Here is a 17,785-nt window from a genome sequence, read left to right as displayed (position 1 = left end):
CAGCATGAGGTTGGAATCTAGCCTGACCGGCGGGCCAGACAATAAACTGGCATAATTCAACATAGCTCCATTGACTTGAAGGGAGCTACCATCATTTACACCAACCCAGGATCTGGTTTCAGTTACCACCGTAGGATCTAGAGTAGCTCGGCCACGTTCAATGAGCTAAATAACTTCCTTTACCCATGAACTCTCTGAATACCTTCATAATTATACTTTGCATTAACACACACTAGCGTCTTACCTCGGAGTGCTTTATAGAAAGCAATTCTCACAGCCATCCTCTGAGCAGGTAACTTACGATCGGTGGCGAAACCAAGGCAAGGGAGGTGAAGTGACTTGTCTAAAGTAATTAGTGGGAGAACTAGGACGGGAACTACTAGACCACAGTGATGCTGTTACATCTTCGGTAATGAGGTGCATAATAGTTAGGAGCCTCTAGGCTTTAGCAACCAATACAAAAGATGCAAAGGAATTGGATCATTGTTCCTATATTCTCTCTCTCACACACACGGACACACACAGAATCCAAGGCAGTCTCCTTTGCCTTCTTACATTTAGGCCTTCCTCAGTAACTGCATGTTCTCACTCCCCCCAAAATTCACCCCTAGGATCAGCTGGGGAAGGGACTTTCATAGAATCATAGAATCATAGAATATCAGGGTTGGAAGGGACCTCAGGAGGTCATCTAGTCCAACCCCCTGCTCAAAAGCAGGACCAATCCCCAATTAAATCATCCCAGCCAGGGCTTTGTCAAGCCTGACCTTAAAAACTTCCAGGGAAGGAGATTCCACCACCTCCCTAGGCAACGCATTCCAGTGTTTCACCACCCTCCTAGTGAAAAAGTTTTTCCTAATATCCAACCTACACCTCCCCCACTGCAGCTTGAGACCATTACTCCTTGTCCTGTCCTCTTCTACCACTGAGAATAGTTTAGAACCATCCTCTCTGGAACCACCTCTCAGGTAGTTGAAAGCAGCTATCAAATCCCCCCTCATTCTTCTCTTCTGCAGACTAAACAATCCCAGTTCCCTCAGCCTCTCCTCATAAGTCATGTGTTCCAGACCCCTAATCATTTTTGTTGCCCTTCGCTGGACTCTTTCCAATTTATCCACATCCTTCTTGTAGTGTGGGGCCCAAAACTGGACACAGTACTCCAGATGAGGCCTCACCAATGTCGAATAGAGGGGGAGTATTTCCTCTTCAGAGTAGCTGCTCGGATTTAGCCAATCCATGTCAGCAAAGAGCTGTGTGATACAGCCTGGCAACAGGAAGAAACTGATCAGAACATCCAGGCTAGAAAGTGAATGGGAAATGTTCTGTACCTGGACAGAAACTATCTTTGCCCTGGGGTGGTGAAGCTAGGCAGCACTCCCTGGCTTAAAGGGGTTTCCAGTTTTGTTGAATGGCTTTCCACACCCCACTATAAAAATTGTTCCAACGCCTCTGCCTTTGTCGGTTTCACATTTGGAGATAGGGGAGGCCCTCCAGGGGAAACGGAGTGACTGCTCCCATCTAAATCCCCTAGGATTGTGTGGCAATTTTAGACCCCGGAGCGAAGACGCCTCTGGTTACTTTCAGAGAGGGGAGGAAATACGACCGCTGAACAAGCTCGCCCTGCTGCATTATAACACAAAACACAAACACAATCTCCGGACTCAACTGAAACTCCTGAAAGGTTTCCACCAGCAAACCCTGCTTCTCTTTTTTTTTTTTTTGGACTTAAATAGCCTTTTTATTGTAATAGCAGCAGCTTCGCGGGTGCACTGAGTTCACCAGGGACAGGGTAGGGATGGAGCCAGGCCCAGGCCTCAGTCTTCATAGTGGCTGAGCCGGGCGGGCTGGTGCCAGGTCTCCACCCCCTCCAGGAGGCACCAGATGTCACTGGAGGCTCCCAGCAGCAGCTGCCCCATTCCCTGCATCACAGCCGAGGCCACCCGCAGCACCTCCCTCAGCACCTTCTTGGGGCCCAGGCACTTGAAGTCGCAGCTCATGGAGTAGAGCCCGTCGAACGTGGCCTTCACGTGGAGGCTCCCGAAGAGGTCGCGGGGGCCCAGCTTGTAGACGTCGAAGGTGATGCGGGCGAGGTCCTGGCCCTGGAGCTGCCGCCCCTAGGCCCGGGCCCCTCCCCGCAGGGGGGCTCCAGCTCTGCCCGGGGCCCAGCAGCATCAGGGCCGTGTCGGGGGGCAACGCCTGGAAAAAGGCCTCGCTGTCCCGTCCTCCTCCAGCACCAGCCCTACCAGCCCGCCACCAGCAGAGCCTCCACAGCCTTGGCCAGCAGCTCCTGCAGGGTCCCAGCCATCAGCTCCGTGCGGCCCCCACGCTGGAGGTCGCAGACACGGAAAGGGCGCTGGGGGGGGAGCCACGGGGGGCCCAGACCCGACGGGTCAGCTCCGAGCCGGCGCCGGACCACCGACTGCAGCAGGGAGGAGGGGGCCAGGGCGCTGACGTAGTCCATGGCGTCAGAGGGGTGCGGGTGGGGTCCTTGTCCTGGGGCGTCAGGGCATCTGTGTGGTGTTACGCTCCCCCGTTCACAACCAGATTTTTCCTTTTCAGCTTCATGTCCATGGTTCTGCCTTCACACACATGCTAACAAACACCGCTGGCCTCGCAAACTCAGCCATTCAAACATCAATGTGCTGCAAGGATTGTAGTGTGTCCAACATATAGTCATGAGACAGTCTCCAGTGAACAAGGGGTTAACTTCAGCGCATCTTCTCCCTCCCCCTACACGGGGGCTCAGGGGATGGGCTATAAGAATATCTACCTGGAAGCAGAGAAGACAGACTGCCTCTGGAAAGGGAAGTTTCCACTGGGGGCGGTCATTAGGTTCGGTTTCTCACCGTTAGGCTCTTTGGTTCCCCCCCCCCCCCCAAAATATTGTCCTCTAAATCTCAGGAATAAATCTGGTCTGATCTTGATTCCACGGGCGTCGATCAGGAGCGACTCCCTCCAAGTCAACAGCTGTACACGGGAGGAAGCGTGATCAGAATCCAGACCTGGGGTTCTGCTCCTGAATCAATCCATCACCTCACACCCTTTTTAAAGGGGTTACGTAAGGGACCAACCCAAAATAGCCTTTACCATAGGCATGTGCTTCAAACCCCGAACACCTCTGAATGGCAAGGTGGGGGAAGGGGGTGGAAATATGAACCCTGCTCCGGATCCAAATTGCAACCCCCCCCCCCCCCAGAGCGTAACCAGGCCCAGCCAACTCCCTAGGCGCCCAAGAACCCAAAAATGTAATCATTCAAGAGTCTTGCCGTTTTGCATCTTGAGCCCATGCCTATGTTAAAACAAACTGCAGCTAGAATCGGACGGAGGGAACAGACTGGACTGTACGCTCCATGTCCCCCGGTGGCCAGGTGGCCCCATGAATCAGGTGACAGAGGAGCTGCCCTCTTCTCCATCCACCCCAAGCACCAGGGCAGGATTGATTGCCCCCTGCAGCACATTCTCCAAAGCTCTGTCCAATCTAGTCTGAACAGCCCTGCACCAGCGCGCCACTTCAAAAGAAGTAGGTAAGTGTGACCTCTAGAGGGCACAGACATTATTGCAGGATGATGCTTCCCGCGAAGCACAGTTAAGTCCCCAATGCAGCTTTCTCCGATATCATTTTCATTCCAGGTTTTATAAGCCAAGAATTTTAAAGCTTCCCTTTGGATGCTGTACTACACCGTCATGTCACGTCCTGGGTAATATTATCCCAGAAAGCAATGACCCCTCTGAGATATGCTACAAGTTTTATCGCCTTTTTGGCTGAAGTCATGAGATGCCAGAAGGGGGAGAATAGAAATCTACCTCTAATCTAAAAGCAAAACCTTGGTATTGGCTTGAAAAAGGCAAAAATCCAGCATTTGTTCTTGTTACTGTTTTGCACAAAGAGCCCCTGTCTGCAGTCGGTTTGAGGACAGGAAGGAATCAAAGGGTGTGCGTGTGAAAATGTGAAGAGACAAGCTTTGGGTGGGGCCTGCATAAGATATAATTTTCAACTGGAAAAACTCCAAGGCAAGCCAAATCTTGCTTTTCAAGGGACGGCCAAACCACACCCCTTTACCTGACAGCCAACAAACCGTATGGAGGAACGCATAGCCTGAAATGCATGAAAAAAAATAATCCAAATATAATAATAATACACAGACCACATAAAAATCAGTACCGTCCCCCCTCGATTTTGAAAGAAAACAGATGGATCAACTAGACGGACAATGCTTAGATATTTCTTTGCTGGAGAGGTGTCTGCTAGGTGGATCAAGGATCACAGGGACCAAGGGTGGAGAGAGAGAGAGAGGAAGATGGGTAGAAAAATCTTTCAGAGAGCAAAGTACAAAGCTCTGATATGGGCTACAGATGCACAGTGAAAAGCCAAAGAACAGAGAAGAAACCGGTTTGCGGGGCTACGCTCCAATTACTGATGAGCTCCAAAGAAACTCCAGCAAGACTGGACCCAGGTTTCTGATCTCTCTACCAGGGCCTGATCCAGTGGCCATCAAAGTCAACGGAGAGGTTCTCATTGACCTCCGTAGCCTTTGGACCAGTCCCTGCAAGATTATTCAGTCTGCAGCAAGGAGAGAGAGAGGGGGGACGCTGGGCTAAATTCTCCCCCAGTGAAATCAACGAGATTGCGCGGGCGGGACTCCTTAGAGGTTTTTAAGGCCTGGCTTGACAAAGCCCTGGCTGGGATGATGTAGTTGGTGTTGGTCCTGCTTTGAGCAGGGGGTTGGACTAGATGACCTTCCGAGGTCTATTCCAATCCTAATCTTCTATGATTCTATGACTGAGAGGAGAATTCGGCCACCTGTTAAGCGGTGAATAGCTAAAATGCGAAGGGTGCACAGTTGGAGGGGTGGGGGGACAGCAAGCCAGCCTCCCATGAGTGCAACAAGGGGGATAGACATTGCATGGGGCTGCGGCTAGATCCACGATGAGGAGCTGGACTATCGCACACCGCGGAGATTGCTTAAGGTCTGCATGGAAGACTCTTGACCCAGACAGCCACACGGCCTCCAATCCCGCCTCCTTTTGGGCAAGTCTGCTGGAGGAGACAGAAAAGGGGAAAACTTCTGGTAGTGACCATCCTGACCTGGGGAAGAGCACAGCTGGGTGCAAGGGCCGGTTGCTTCTGATAGTCGAATGGCAACAGCAACAAGCGACCCAACCCTCCGATGTGTTTGAGCTGGGTTAGACCTAACTCAGTGCTGGAAAGGGACCAGCTGGCCTAGACAAAGCAGCCTAATGGTTAGTGCACAAGCATGGGAATCAGGAAACCTGTGTTCTACAGTTTGGGCAAGTCACTTCATTGCTCTGCCTCAGTTTCCCCATTTACCGGTCGTCTCTGCCTCAGTTTCCCCATTTACCTATCCTCTCTCTCTCTAGCTCATTGGGCGGCAGGAACTGTGTCTCTTGACAGCCCACAGTGGAGGCCCCGACTTCGGTCAGGGATGGTTACACAGTGATGCTACGACTACCCTTTCCGCTGCGGCATTAGCAACAGAAGAGTGGGCAGTTTTTGTAGGCTATCCCAAGGCTAAAGAAGTTGACCGGGCGAAACAAGGAACACCCTGGTCCCTGGGGGCTGCAGACAGCCCAGCTCCCAGGAAGCGACCTGGATTTCTTACACACTGTTTTGTTTACGGCTGGGCGCGTCTCCTCCTCATGGGCTGAGTGGGAGGCAGGGTGCTGGGTTCTCACCACACCCCGACGCCGCTCTCAGAACCGGGCATGATGCTTGGCAGCCGGCCCCGCCACTCCCTAGCGCAGCTGCTGACTGCCATCGAAAGAAAGCAATCGGAGCGGGAGGGGGACAGGTTGAGGGCTCTTTGGCTTTGGGGTACTTCCCCCCCTCTCCCTTCCAGCCACCCGCTCTTTGCTGCATTAGTGGAATTCCTGTAAACATTCCAAGCAAATCACTAACATGCAGGGCTAGGAACAAAAAACTTGCCTGCAAGTGAGACCATCCATCTCAGTAGTGACACAGCCCTCATCCCTGCAGTGTCTGAGCACCTCACACCAGCTCTTCCCGAGATCAGTAGATCTCAACGGAGGTCAGGATCATTATCCCCATTTTTACAGATGGGGAAACAGAGGCACGGGAGGGGATGACCTGCCCATAGTCACCCAGCAGGCCAGTGGCAAAGCTGGGAACAGAACCCAGCTCTCCCGACTCCCAGGCCAGTCAGCCTCACAGCATCCCTGGGAGATAAGGCAGTATTAGCCCCCACATCTTACAGATGGAGAAACTGAGGCACAAGGTAGCTCAAGTGACTTGCCCAAGGTTAAGCACAGGATTGGAAAGCTGTGTCTGTAGACAGGAAGGAAGTCCCGACCTAGTGCAGAAAGTCACTCAGAGGACGGCAGCCAGACCAGGCCACTTTGCATATGAAAATTCCACCCTCCCAGAACAACAAGTTTTGTTTCTTTTGTAGGAAATCTTTGTTTTTCCTCCTCCTCCCACCCCAATCGCGCTGCCCCTTCCACCTTGCGTGGGGGTGAAATTCACCCTGCCACATGAACAGCGCCCCCATCAGGCCTAGGCACCACCTCTCCCTGCAGACAGAGCCGCAGCCAAGCCCTCCACACAGGGCTGAATTCTAACTTCGGGAAAAAGTGGAGCAGCAGCCTAAGGGGGAGACGGCCTATCTCCAGCCAGGCAGGCTCTGAAATCACTGGTAGAGGGAAGACCGAGCATGCACAGGGACAGGGCTGGGCCTTGAATCGCAGAGTCCTGTGACCCCCAGTCCCCTGCACTACCCACTAGGCCCCACTCCCTCCCAGACCTGGGAAGAGAACCCCGGACTGCTGACCCCCAGTCCCCTGCTCTATCCACAAGGCCCCACGCCCTCCCAGAGCTGGGCGAAGAACCCAGGAGTCCTGAGTGCCAGTCCCCTGCTCTGCCCACAAGGCCCCACGCCCTCCCAGAGCTGGGAGAAGAACCCAGGAGTCCTGAGTGCCAGTCCCCTGCTCTGCCCACTAGGCCCCACGCCCTCCCAGAGCTGGGAGAAGAACCCAGGAGTTCTGACTGCCTATACTCCGCAAGACAAGGCAACCAGCAGTCGAGCAAACCCCCTAAAGCTCAATCTGTGGCAGGGCATGGCAAAGCCCTTCACCCAGGTGCTAGCGGGCAGGGACGCCCCAGGCCTGGGGACTCAGACTGAAGCACATTGGGGGTACGTTGCTGGAGGAAGCCCCCCATGTGACAGAGCCAGGCCCAGTGCAAACACAGGTCAGCCAGGGCGCAGCATAGGCCTGGCGTGTGAAACACGTCTCCGACCGAGGAGCCACTTGGCACCAGCCGATTGGGTGATGGGGCATCAGCAAAGGACTCCGCCACTCCCCCGTGGATTAGCACCCAGCGCTGTCCTTGGCTAGCACGCCCTGCCCCAGCGGGCATTGTACGGAATCCCTCAATGACTCAGGAGACCTGGCCGCTTGCCACCGCTCTCCTCTCCCGGCCCGCCCAGCCGCGCCAGGACAAGCTGAGTCAGGAACTTCTGGCTTCTCTCAGACTCTGGGAGCCTCCCTCTGCTGTCCCCCCACCCACCCTCCCCGTGCAGCCAGAACAAACCGGCTCCATTGTACTGTGTCAGTGGGGAGCGAATGCGCTTTGCAAAGCCGTGCAAAAGACGAGCCCAAATGCCTGTGGGAGACGCCCAGAGGGATGGAGGAGCCCGAGGGGATTTGCTCTCGGAGTCGCAGCTGGGTCAAAAGCTGCTTGGGAGAGAAATTCGCAGCTACCCATGGTGCGTAGCACTGGCAAAAGGGGCGGTTTGCTCTGGGCCCCCTGTTTGAGAGGGACCCCGCACCAGCTAGCATGGCACGGGGATCTGGAGGGGCGGACGGGCCAAACCTGAGCGACACAGCAGCCCCGGGCACCAGGTCGCAAAGCTCGGGGAGAGCCAGGCTCAGCTCCGCACAACAAGAGCAGCCCCCGCAAGTGAGCCCGTCACACGTCAACCCAGTGGGCACCGGGTGGGGCACAGACTCAGTGAGCGAGGCCACGGGCCAGCGGCGATGGCTCCGCAGGGACCGGGAGTGGCACCTGGGACTCCCTGGTGCATGTCGTACATATGCATCCCATGTGGGGAAAGTGTGGGGAAAGCCCTGGAATGCTCAAGATACCCAAGAGGATCCACAAGCCAGCAGCTCCTGTTGTTCTCAATGGGAAGTGGCCAAGGTCTGGGGAGGGGGGCGGATCTCCATCGTTCCCCACCGGAGCTGCCAGCTTGCGAGTGTTTTTTGGATATCTGGCCACTTCCCCGAGCTACCCAGGGCTCAATTCCGAAGAGTGCCGAATGCTCTGGCCCCAATCCAGCAACGCACTTTAGCATGTGCTTTGCATCCGGCATGTGGGTCAGCCCTTCAGTGCCCCCAACACACGTTCTTAACGCTCTGCCAATCCGAGAGGTGGCGTCGTCAGCACTTGGCAAGATCAGCCCCTTGAATGGTAGCTGGGACCGGGGTATCGTAAGCAGCGAGTCCAAGAACTAGGGTTTCAACACACAGCCATGGTGGTTCTGAGGGTTCTTTTCTTCGCAGGGAAACCGCGGGTGTTTTGGTTGGGTTTGTTTCCATTTGAACTGGCTTCACATCCAAACAGAGGTTGCCATGTGCAAAAGCTGGCCAGCTGTCAAGAGTGAAAGGGACTAGAAATCAGAGTGAAACTGACTGACTGGCTCTCACTGTCCTAGCTGCCCCAAATGCCAAAAAGGAAACAGAGCAAATCAAGCCCTTTGCACAGTCCTGAACCAGACCTTCAGCCAGCGTAAATCGGCCTAGCCCTATAATCCAGTATTAGGTCTATTGCCTGAACTGCTCCATTTAGCTGCCTAAAAGAGCCACTCTCTGCCAATATTGCCAATCCCAAGCCTTCCAGAGCATGCGTCAGGCCTCAAAGCTTGAAATTTGCTTTAAAATCATGGGGTTTTTATATGGTGTTCCATATTCTTTGGTTTAGGAGCCTTCAGGTTGTGTTTTTAAGCCACAACCACAAGGGTGGAAACTTTTTTTTTAGCTGACATTCTCATCTCACCTGACTCCAGGAGCTGGGGCTTTAAGGAAAGCTCCAAAGTGCACAAGACTCATGATGGAGTCATAAGAGTTGGCAACACTACAAATCAGGAGACCAATGGGAGATTTAGCAGGAGCAAGAGGCGATTGAGGCCTTGTGTTTGTGAGAACTCTGGACAGGGCAAAGCGGGGACTGCCAGTATAAACAAGGGGAACCCCCTGCTGCAAAGGAGAGGGAGACTGGAACAGCCAGCTGCTCTGCAGAAGACCCGGACCGATGAGAAGACCCCTAACAATGATGGGTTTGTGCAGCAGAAGCCAGTGCACCGTTACAGCGCAGGGAGAGCCAGATCTGAACTTGCCTCCTCACTGCAGTTCATTTAAAGTTGCTCCTGGCCTTGCTTTCCTCCTTTCTCTCTGCAACCCTGCAGCCCCCTACACTGAAGTTGTGTTCGCCAGCCCTGCAGGGCAGCGGCATGCCAACCTCTTATCTCTTGCAAGGCCTCCGCGCTGCACTCCCAGCACCACGCCTCTGACAAAGCCCTTTCCTTGTTCCAAAACCCATAATCGCTCTTATGCAGCCAGTGCATTCCCAGCCCTCTGCCCGGGCCTGTCCAGGCGGGGCCGCCCCGCCCGCAACCCAGCTGCCTGGAGCCCCGCCAGGAACCACAAGCCCAGCGTTTAGAAAGCTCAGCAAAAATAGCAGCTCCCAAGGCTTTCGTCAGTGCAACCAGGCTGGGGGGGTGGGGGGGAGGAGGAGCCAGCTGTACTGCTGTGGGCTCCAGATCCCCCCAGCAAGGCAGGGAGATGCAGGGCGGAGAACTGGACCCTCCCCTGCCATTAACTGGCTTTTCAAATTGCAGCTTTGGAAAAGGCCTTGATCCAAAGGGTCATCAGTGATCAGAATAAGGCCTCTGAGATGGGCCAAAGCCGGCTCATTTATCTGAAAACACACACACAAACACACACAAACCATGAGAGGCTCAGGTCCTAGGGGGATCAGAAGACAAACGACCCCAGCTTTGGATTTTTGCAATATCCAAACCCAGCCAACTCAATCGCTGCCATCTCAATTCAACCCCCCCAGCCCCAAGGTCTGGCCTTTCAGCATATCTAACGCCCCCTTTCATCTGCAGGGCGCCAAGTGGTTTGCAGAGCCTCATTCGTTAAAGCACACAAACTCTCTGAACCACAGGTAGGTACGGCGGCATGGCCGAGTGGCTCAGACCTAGGAGCCACAACCCAAGGGTTCTATTCCCAGCCCGGCCATGGAGCTGCTGCATCACTACCCTGCTCTGTGCCTCGGTTTCCCCAGATGTAAAAGAGGGGACAATGATACCAACCGATCTGCAGGCAGCATATTGAGAGCTATGCATTAAACTCACTAGGTGAGTGCTGAGAGCTACTCACACCTGGAGAAACTGAGGCAGAGAGAGAAGTGACTTGTCCAATGTCGGTGCCAGAACTAGAGAATCTGGGCATCTGGCCTTCTAGATCCCCCTGCTCCAGCCTCTAGACTCAGTGAGGGCATATGCAGTGGGTAGGAGCAGCATGTGCTTCTCTCTATACTCCCCAGCTCCAAGAGGGAGCTTTCCCAGCTATCCAGGAGAGCCAGAACTTGGAGGGGTCTGACCACACAAGTGGTCTGACCCTGGGGAAATAGCTGCCAAGCTCCTATCTCCTAGCATGAATTAGAAGCAAGACAAATACACACACACCCCTCTGCCTCTGCCTCGCTGCAGGATTTAATGGGAGGGCACCAGGATATTTAATCAACCCTTTAATTAAAATAAATTACAAGCTTCAGCCCAACGTGGGCGCTTGGGACAGGTACAGAACATTCAGCTCCAGCTTGCCAGAAGCTGGGGGATTTTCTCTGCTAGCCTGAAGACAGCTGCCTGGCCCCTGGTGCAGAGACAGGCTCCCCAGCAATTCAGTCTCCCTGCTTCATAGAATCATAGAATATCAGGGTAGGAAGGGACCTCAGGAGGTCATCTAGTCCAACCCCCTGCTCAAAGCAGGACCGATCCCCGACTCAATCATCCCAGCCAGGGCTTTGTCAAGCCTGACCTTAAAAACTTATAGGGAAGGAGATTCCACCACCTCCCGAGGTAACGCATTCCAGTGTTTCACCACCCTCGTAGTAAAAAAGTTTTTCCTAATATCCAACCTAAATCTCCTCCACTGCAACTTGAGACCGTTACTCCTTGTTCTGTCAATCCCTTCGCTGCCACCCTAAACTCAGTAGCAGTCAGTCCCCCATTTAAACAAAGTTGAGGATCCCATCCAGGGTTTAAGGGGGAGATTGCATCATCCAGCAACTACAGCCAATGTTAGGGGTCCTGGGTGCTCCAAGATTGCAGACAAGCCGCTTCCCCGCTCTGTGCCTCAGTTTCCCCATTGTTAAATTGGAGGGGTACAGTGATCCTGCCCAACCAGGCATGGGGAGGATTAAGGAGTGAGATCAAAAGTGGCTGCTAATTTCTTGAGACCTTTATAGAGGCCAGACTTTCAGTTCACGTCTAGCCCCCCCATAACCCCCATCTTAAGTCAGTGGGGTACCAAAAAAAAAAAACAGGCACCCGAAGAGTAGCACCCCTCAAAATGAATGTCCAGGGAAAAGATACGCTTTATTGCTTGCTGCCTTGGCAGCACAACTGACCACAGAAAGCCCGGTCAGTACTGGGAGTCCTGCACAGGGACAGCCAGGCCGATCAGCAAAGGGCTGTGTCTTCTTCCTGGATTTTAAGGCATGCACTGGCTTGGCACCAGCTGGAAGAACGAAGCCAAGAACTGCAGGGTCCAGCAGGGCTCCCTGGCTGAGCTCCTCCCCTTAGCTTTTCCGGTGGGGGCACCGTGGCTCAGACGTAACCCTGGGGTAGCGTCAGCTAGCAAGGTGCAGCAGGGCCCTTGCCTGAGATGGGACAGACAGGCTGCTGGGGAAGGGGGGAGCTGTGCTGCATAGATGGGGTGAAGCTGAGACCAGGGCTGCAGTCTCCCTCCTATCACAGCTCCCGGGAGAGCCTGCAAATCAGTGCAAGGCGGGCATGGGGGGGGGGAGTCTCTTTCCCTGCCCCCCTCAGCAGCCCCACTGCAAGGAACAATGATCAGCAAGCACCAGGGGCAGAGCGGTCCCAAGAGGCAGAAAGCTGTTGGCTCTGTCCTCTGCAGGAGCTCTGGCCCGAGGCAGCCCATGGGACAAATGAAGCGATGCTCCCCACCACCACCCTGATATCTGCAGCACCATGCAGGTAGCAGCAAACAATGCCCGTGCAGGATAGGTAGGGGGAGCCTGCGAGCCCAGCCAGCTTCGGGTCTTCCCTGGGCAGAATCTGGGGGCGGGGGGACAATATGCACGCGGTTTCCCAGCAGCCGGCTGAGCGTGAGCCCCTGCTGATATATCCTGGCAAGGCCCCAGTCTCCCGTAGCCTGGGCAAGGGCTGCATTCACAAGCGGTGCAAAGCATCCTGGCAGCGTGCGGTCCTTCCTCAGGCTGTGATCTCTTCCTGACTTGAAAGATCAGCCCTTGGGAGGGAGGCAACCCGGGGGAATTGAGCCACAAGAAGTGGCGGTGGGGGAGCTGGCCGTGAACCAGGGCCCCAGGGCATGGCGGCGGGGGGCAATGAGCTGGAAAAATGGCCTTTTGTGCCTACCCCACAACTCACCCCCACACACACACACAGTTTCAGGGGGATACACGGCTAGGGCCGGGCCACCGGACGCCTGGGTTCTATTCCTGGCTGTGCTCCTGACTCAGTGTGTGCCCTGCATGAATCACTTAACCTTCCCACATCTGGGGAATGGAGAGACTTATCCACATCTCATGCCCATGGCTGAAGATACACCGTAAGGAGCAATTTTGCCTGGGATGAGCTAAGAGGCTTTTCTCTGTGAGTCACAGGGGTCACTTAACTAATTAGTGCTTGCTAAGGGCTTTGAGGTCCTTAGGGGAAAGACTTTGGTGAGTAATAGCATGGAACGCCTGCAGCCCTCCAGCCCAGAGAAAGCTGCTTTTTAGAGCAGATCCCTGCCTATTTGCTTAGGGATCAAGGCACCATAACTTAAGATAGTGTCATTATAACTTTTTCACTCCTGAATCATTCCACTCTAGCCTGATGCATCAGCTCCAGCACCCTGTGCGAGCTAGGCCAGACCTTAGTCCAGGCCTTACCCTGAAAAGATTTGCCAGCATATCTATGAAAGACACCACTAGTGGGCATAGCAGTGCCAGCAAAATCCCCACAGTTACACCAGCCAAAAGCTACATTGGTAAGAGGAAAATGCCGCCTCTCAGAGCATTTGCTGGCCTAGCTTGACTGGCGCACCCTTCCTAATGCAGGCAAGGCCCAGATATCTGAGCCCCCTTCCAACCCTACTGCAGAGAAGCACCATCCGTGCCACTGGACAGATGCAATTGAGTCACAGCGTAACTAAGTGACTTGCCCAAGATCACACAGGAAGCCTGTAGCAGAGCAGGGAAATAAACCCAGTCGTCCTGAGCGCCATGTTAATGCCCGAGACTGTGGCCCGTTCAGCCTCTGCTGGAACGATGCGTTGAAATGCGGGGACATTGTGCACCGATTTTTTTTTTTTTTTTTAAGATTGCACACCCTGGTTAAACATCAGCTGAAGGAAGAGTTGCTAATTCGGATTTTCAGGACCACCGAACACCCAGGGGAAGTTCATGAGACCTGATGGCACCGGATTCCTCTGGAAACTAGCAGTGCCCCATCAAATGTTATTATTAAGCTGCTTGCCATCCCTCCATCAAGGCACTAAGTATCACCATTTTACGGAGATCATGCCTACACTCACACAAAGTCAGGGTCAGAGCTGGGGATAGAAGGCCCTGATTCCTTCTCTCCTGGGTTCTGCCCCTGTTCTAATCACTTCTCAGACCTGGGAGGAGAACCCAAAAGCCCCAGTCCACACTTCCCTGCTCTTAACACTGAGACCGCAAACTCCCAGAGACAGAAATAGAACCCAGGAGTCCTGCTCCCAGCCTGTTGGTGGCTTTAAAAAAGTTGGCAAGAGTCCTTGGTCCTGCAGATGCAACTGGCCTTATAACAGTTTCCAGGGCCAGCTCGCCAGCAGTTCTGGCAGCCGGCGTCTACTCCGCATGAGGAAAGTACCCACAGGAGTGTCACAGATTAACCTGCCAGCCAGAAAAATCCTACTCTGGGCTGGAAAACACCCGTTTCATTTCTGTTCCTTTGCTGCCCTCCAGTGGCTGGTGCCAGTTCTTGTCGCTGCTGCTCATCCCAGCCTCTCCATAGTGTCTCACAGACCCCACATCCCATCACTGACCCACGGGGGGCAGAACCAAGAGGAATCAAAAGAATCCAAGTCAGAGATGTGGGCAAGGCCTATTAGGTCCCCTAGTCCATCCAAGTGTCTTGGACAGGGTAGAATTGTTCCCTACATCACATTCCCCTGTGATTTGGTAGGGGGCTCCCTGTCCAGGGGCCAATTCCCCAGGCTCATGTGTTTCCAGGTCAGGGAGACCTTCCTGGTAGTTAAGCAAAGATTCCCCCCCGCCTTTATTTTAATCTATTGTCCCTAGTTAATTTCACCCACAAGCTCCCTGGCTAATGTCAGCCGCAAGCTCTTAGTTATTCACCCTGCAGACCCTAGATAATTTTCACCTTATAGACCTGGCATGGCCAAACCACAGCTCGTGAGCTGCATGGGGCTCTTTTGCAGTTAAAGTCCGGCTCATGGAGCACCCCTCCCCCCACTTCCCCCCATTCCAGACTGGGCGGCGGGGAGTTTGGGGCTTCTGCCCTGCAGCAGGGTGGTGAGACCATGGGGCTTCTGCCCTGCGGGGAAGGAGGGTCTCAGGGCTTTAGTCTTGTGCCCCAGCAGGCAACGCCAGGTTGTGTGTGTCTTGCAGCTCTCAAACTTCTGAAGATCATCATATGTGGCTCAGACCACCCTTGTTTTAGACTCTAGATAATTGATCTCATTGCCCCTTGCGCTGGAGCTGAAAAACCGCACAAGACCACAGAGAGAGTCAGAACCCAATACAGGATTAGAGCCAGGAGCTCCTGGCTCGCTCTATGTCCTGTGCTCAAACTGCCATGGCCACCTGTCTAGCTCTCCAAAACAGGCTGCTAGAAAGATGCTGACCATTGCATACAGCCGATAGGGACTCTCACCTCAATATGGAGAAGACTAAAGTTCTCTATCAACCTGCTTCTGGCCTTGGACATGACCCACCAGAAATCACCATCGAGGGTCAGACTTTGGAGACAGTCGAGCACTTTTGCTACCTCAGTAGCCAACTGTCTCAAAACGCAAACATTGACTGTGAGATCCAGCCCCGGATCCCATGCTCAAGTGTTTCCTTTGGGAAATTGCTCTGACGTGTTTTCACAGACTGTGACCCAGGACACGAAGATCCAGGTCTAGAAGACAACTGTTGTTCCTATGCTCCTCTATGAAGCCAAAACCTGGGTGACCTATCGACAGCACCTCAAGAGTCTGGAGAGGTCCCACCAACAATCCTTCATGTCAAGAGGCAAGATCACCACACTAACGCCAGCATCCTCGCTGAAGCCAATGTCACCAGCATTGAAGCAATGATCCTCCTGCACCAACTTCGCTTGGCATCCGCACACAATGTCCAGCCTGACTCTCGCCTCCCAAAACAAGTCCTCTACTCTCAGCTCACCCATGATCAGAGATCTTGTGGTGTTTAAAGTAAACGCTACAAAGAAACACAAAGCGTATCTTCAGAAAACTGATGTGGACATCACCAGCTGGAAGGAACAAGCCACCAACTGACCCCAATGGCGCCATATCCTCCATCCGGCAGTGGCCAACTTCGAGGAGAAGCACCTTGCCCTCGAAGCTGAAGAGAGAAGAAAACTTTCTACTGCGGGCGGAGACTCCTGAATCATCTCAGAACCCATATGTAAATCCGTGGCAGAGATCATCCTCGAATCAAGGGACCGCCTTTCAGTCAGTCGTGTGGTTTATGGTCCTTTTAGACAGTCTAGATTTAAAAGTTGCCAGCGAGGAAGAATCCACCCCTGCCCCCGGTAAGTTGTTCCAATGGTTTGTTCCCCCCCTCACTGTTAAAAATTTACACCTGATTTCCTCTTCATAGGAGGAGTTATGGACACGGTAGGAAGGAACCTCTCAGGATTTACGTGTTCAGGGTGAATACTTTCTCTGCCCAAATAAATTTGTTCATCTCTGAGGTGCCACAAAGACTCCTCATTGTTTTTGCTGATACAGACTAATATGGCTACTGGTCTGAATACTTCCTGTGTGTGTCCCCCTCAGTTTGTGACTCTGACACACATTGCATCCCAACTTTGAGAGTTTTGTCAGACACATGAGGATGGTGGGGCCTGGTGTGTGCCCTGTCTAATGTGCTGTTGGCTGGCACAGCTGCCTAGCTGTACTTCTGTAACTTAAAAAAAAGATAAAGTTCTGAGGCTCCGTTGTTGAGCTCTCCCTTAGCCCCAGCCTGGAGGGCTCGTGGTCCACACTTTGGACTCTACCCTGCTCGATGCTCCTAGCCAGAGTTAAAGGTCCCACCAGCATGCCATAGTCATTGCAACACACAAGCCTCCCTTCTCCACCAACGTGAAGTCCCTCAGATTGTGGAAAATCCAGAGGTCTGAAGGTGGGCATGTGGCAGCCCTCAGGGTGGGTGGGTCTGTCAGGATTGACCCCGGGACCAAAAAGCATAACTATTATCCAGCCAGTTCCATGATTCCAAGAAGTGGATGCAGGAGTGAAATCAGGAAGGCCAAACCACACCTGGAGTTGCAGCTAGCAAGAGATGTTAAGAGTAACAAGAAGGGTTTCTTCAGGTATGTTGGCAACAAGAAGAAAGTCAAGGAAAGTGTGGGCCCCTTACTGAATGAGGGAGGCAACCTAGTGACAGAGGATGTGGAAAAAGATAATGTACTCAATGCTTTTTTTGCCTCTGTCTTCACGAACAAGGTCAGCTCCCAGACTACTGCACTGGGCAGCACAGCATGGGGAGGAGGTGACCAGCCCTCTGTGGAGAAAGAAGTGGTTCAGGACTATTTAGAAAAGCTGGACGAGCACAAGTCCATAGGGCCGGATGCGCTGCATCCGTGAGTGCTAAAGGAGTTGGCGGATGTGATTGCAGAGCCATTGGCCATTATCTTTGAAAACTCATGGCAATTGGGGGAAGTCCCGGACGACTGGAAAAAGGCTAATGTTGTGCCCATCTTTAATAAAGGGAAGAAGGAGGATCCTGAGAACTACAGGCCAGTCAACCTCACCTCAGTCCCCGGAAAAATCATGGAGCAGGTCCTCAAGGAATCAATTCTGAAGCACTTAGAGGAGAGGAAAGTGATCAGGAACAGTCAGCATGGATTCACCAAGGGCAAGTCATGCCTGACTAATCTAATTGCCTTCTATGACGAGATAACTGGCCCTGTGGATGAGGGGAAAGCAGTGGAAGTGTAGTTCCTTGACTTTAGCAAAACTTTTGACACGGTCTCCCACAGTATTCTTGCCAGCAAGTTAAAGAAGTATGGGCTGGATGAATGGACTATAAGGTGGATAGAAAGTTGGCTACACTGTCGGGCTCAATGGGTAGTGATCAATGGCTCCATGTCTAGTTGGCAGCCGGTATCAAGTGGAGTGCCCCAAGGGTCGGTCCTCGGGCCAGTTTTGTTCAATATCTTCATAAATGATCTGGAGGATGGTGTGGATTGCACCCTCAGCGAGTTTGCAGATGACACTAAACTGGGAGGAGAGGTAGATACGCTGGAGGGTAGGGATAGGATAC

General features: G+C 53.4%; 1 pseudogene; it reads right to left on the bottom strand.

Annotated features, from left to right (window-relative positions):
• Window positions 1–1,784: 1,784 nt before the first annotated feature.
• LOC140900934 (lipid transferase CIDEB pseudogene) lies at window positions 1,785–2,458 on the bottom strand (annotated as a pseudogene).
• Between the last annotated feature and the right edge of the window lie 15,327 nt (window positions 2,459–17,785).

Source organism: Lepidochelys kempii, chromosome 20, assembly GCF_965140265.1.
Source record: "Lepidochelys kempii isolate rLepKem1 chromosome 20, rLepKem1.hap2, whole genome shotgun sequence".
In the NCBI taxonomy this organism is placed as follows: Eukaryota; Metazoa; Chordata; order Testudines; family Cheloniidae; genus Lepidochelys; species Lepidochelys kempii.
The sequence above is the reverse complement of the archived record's forward strand: the minus strand, read 5'-3'. Positions and strand labels throughout refer to the sequence as shown.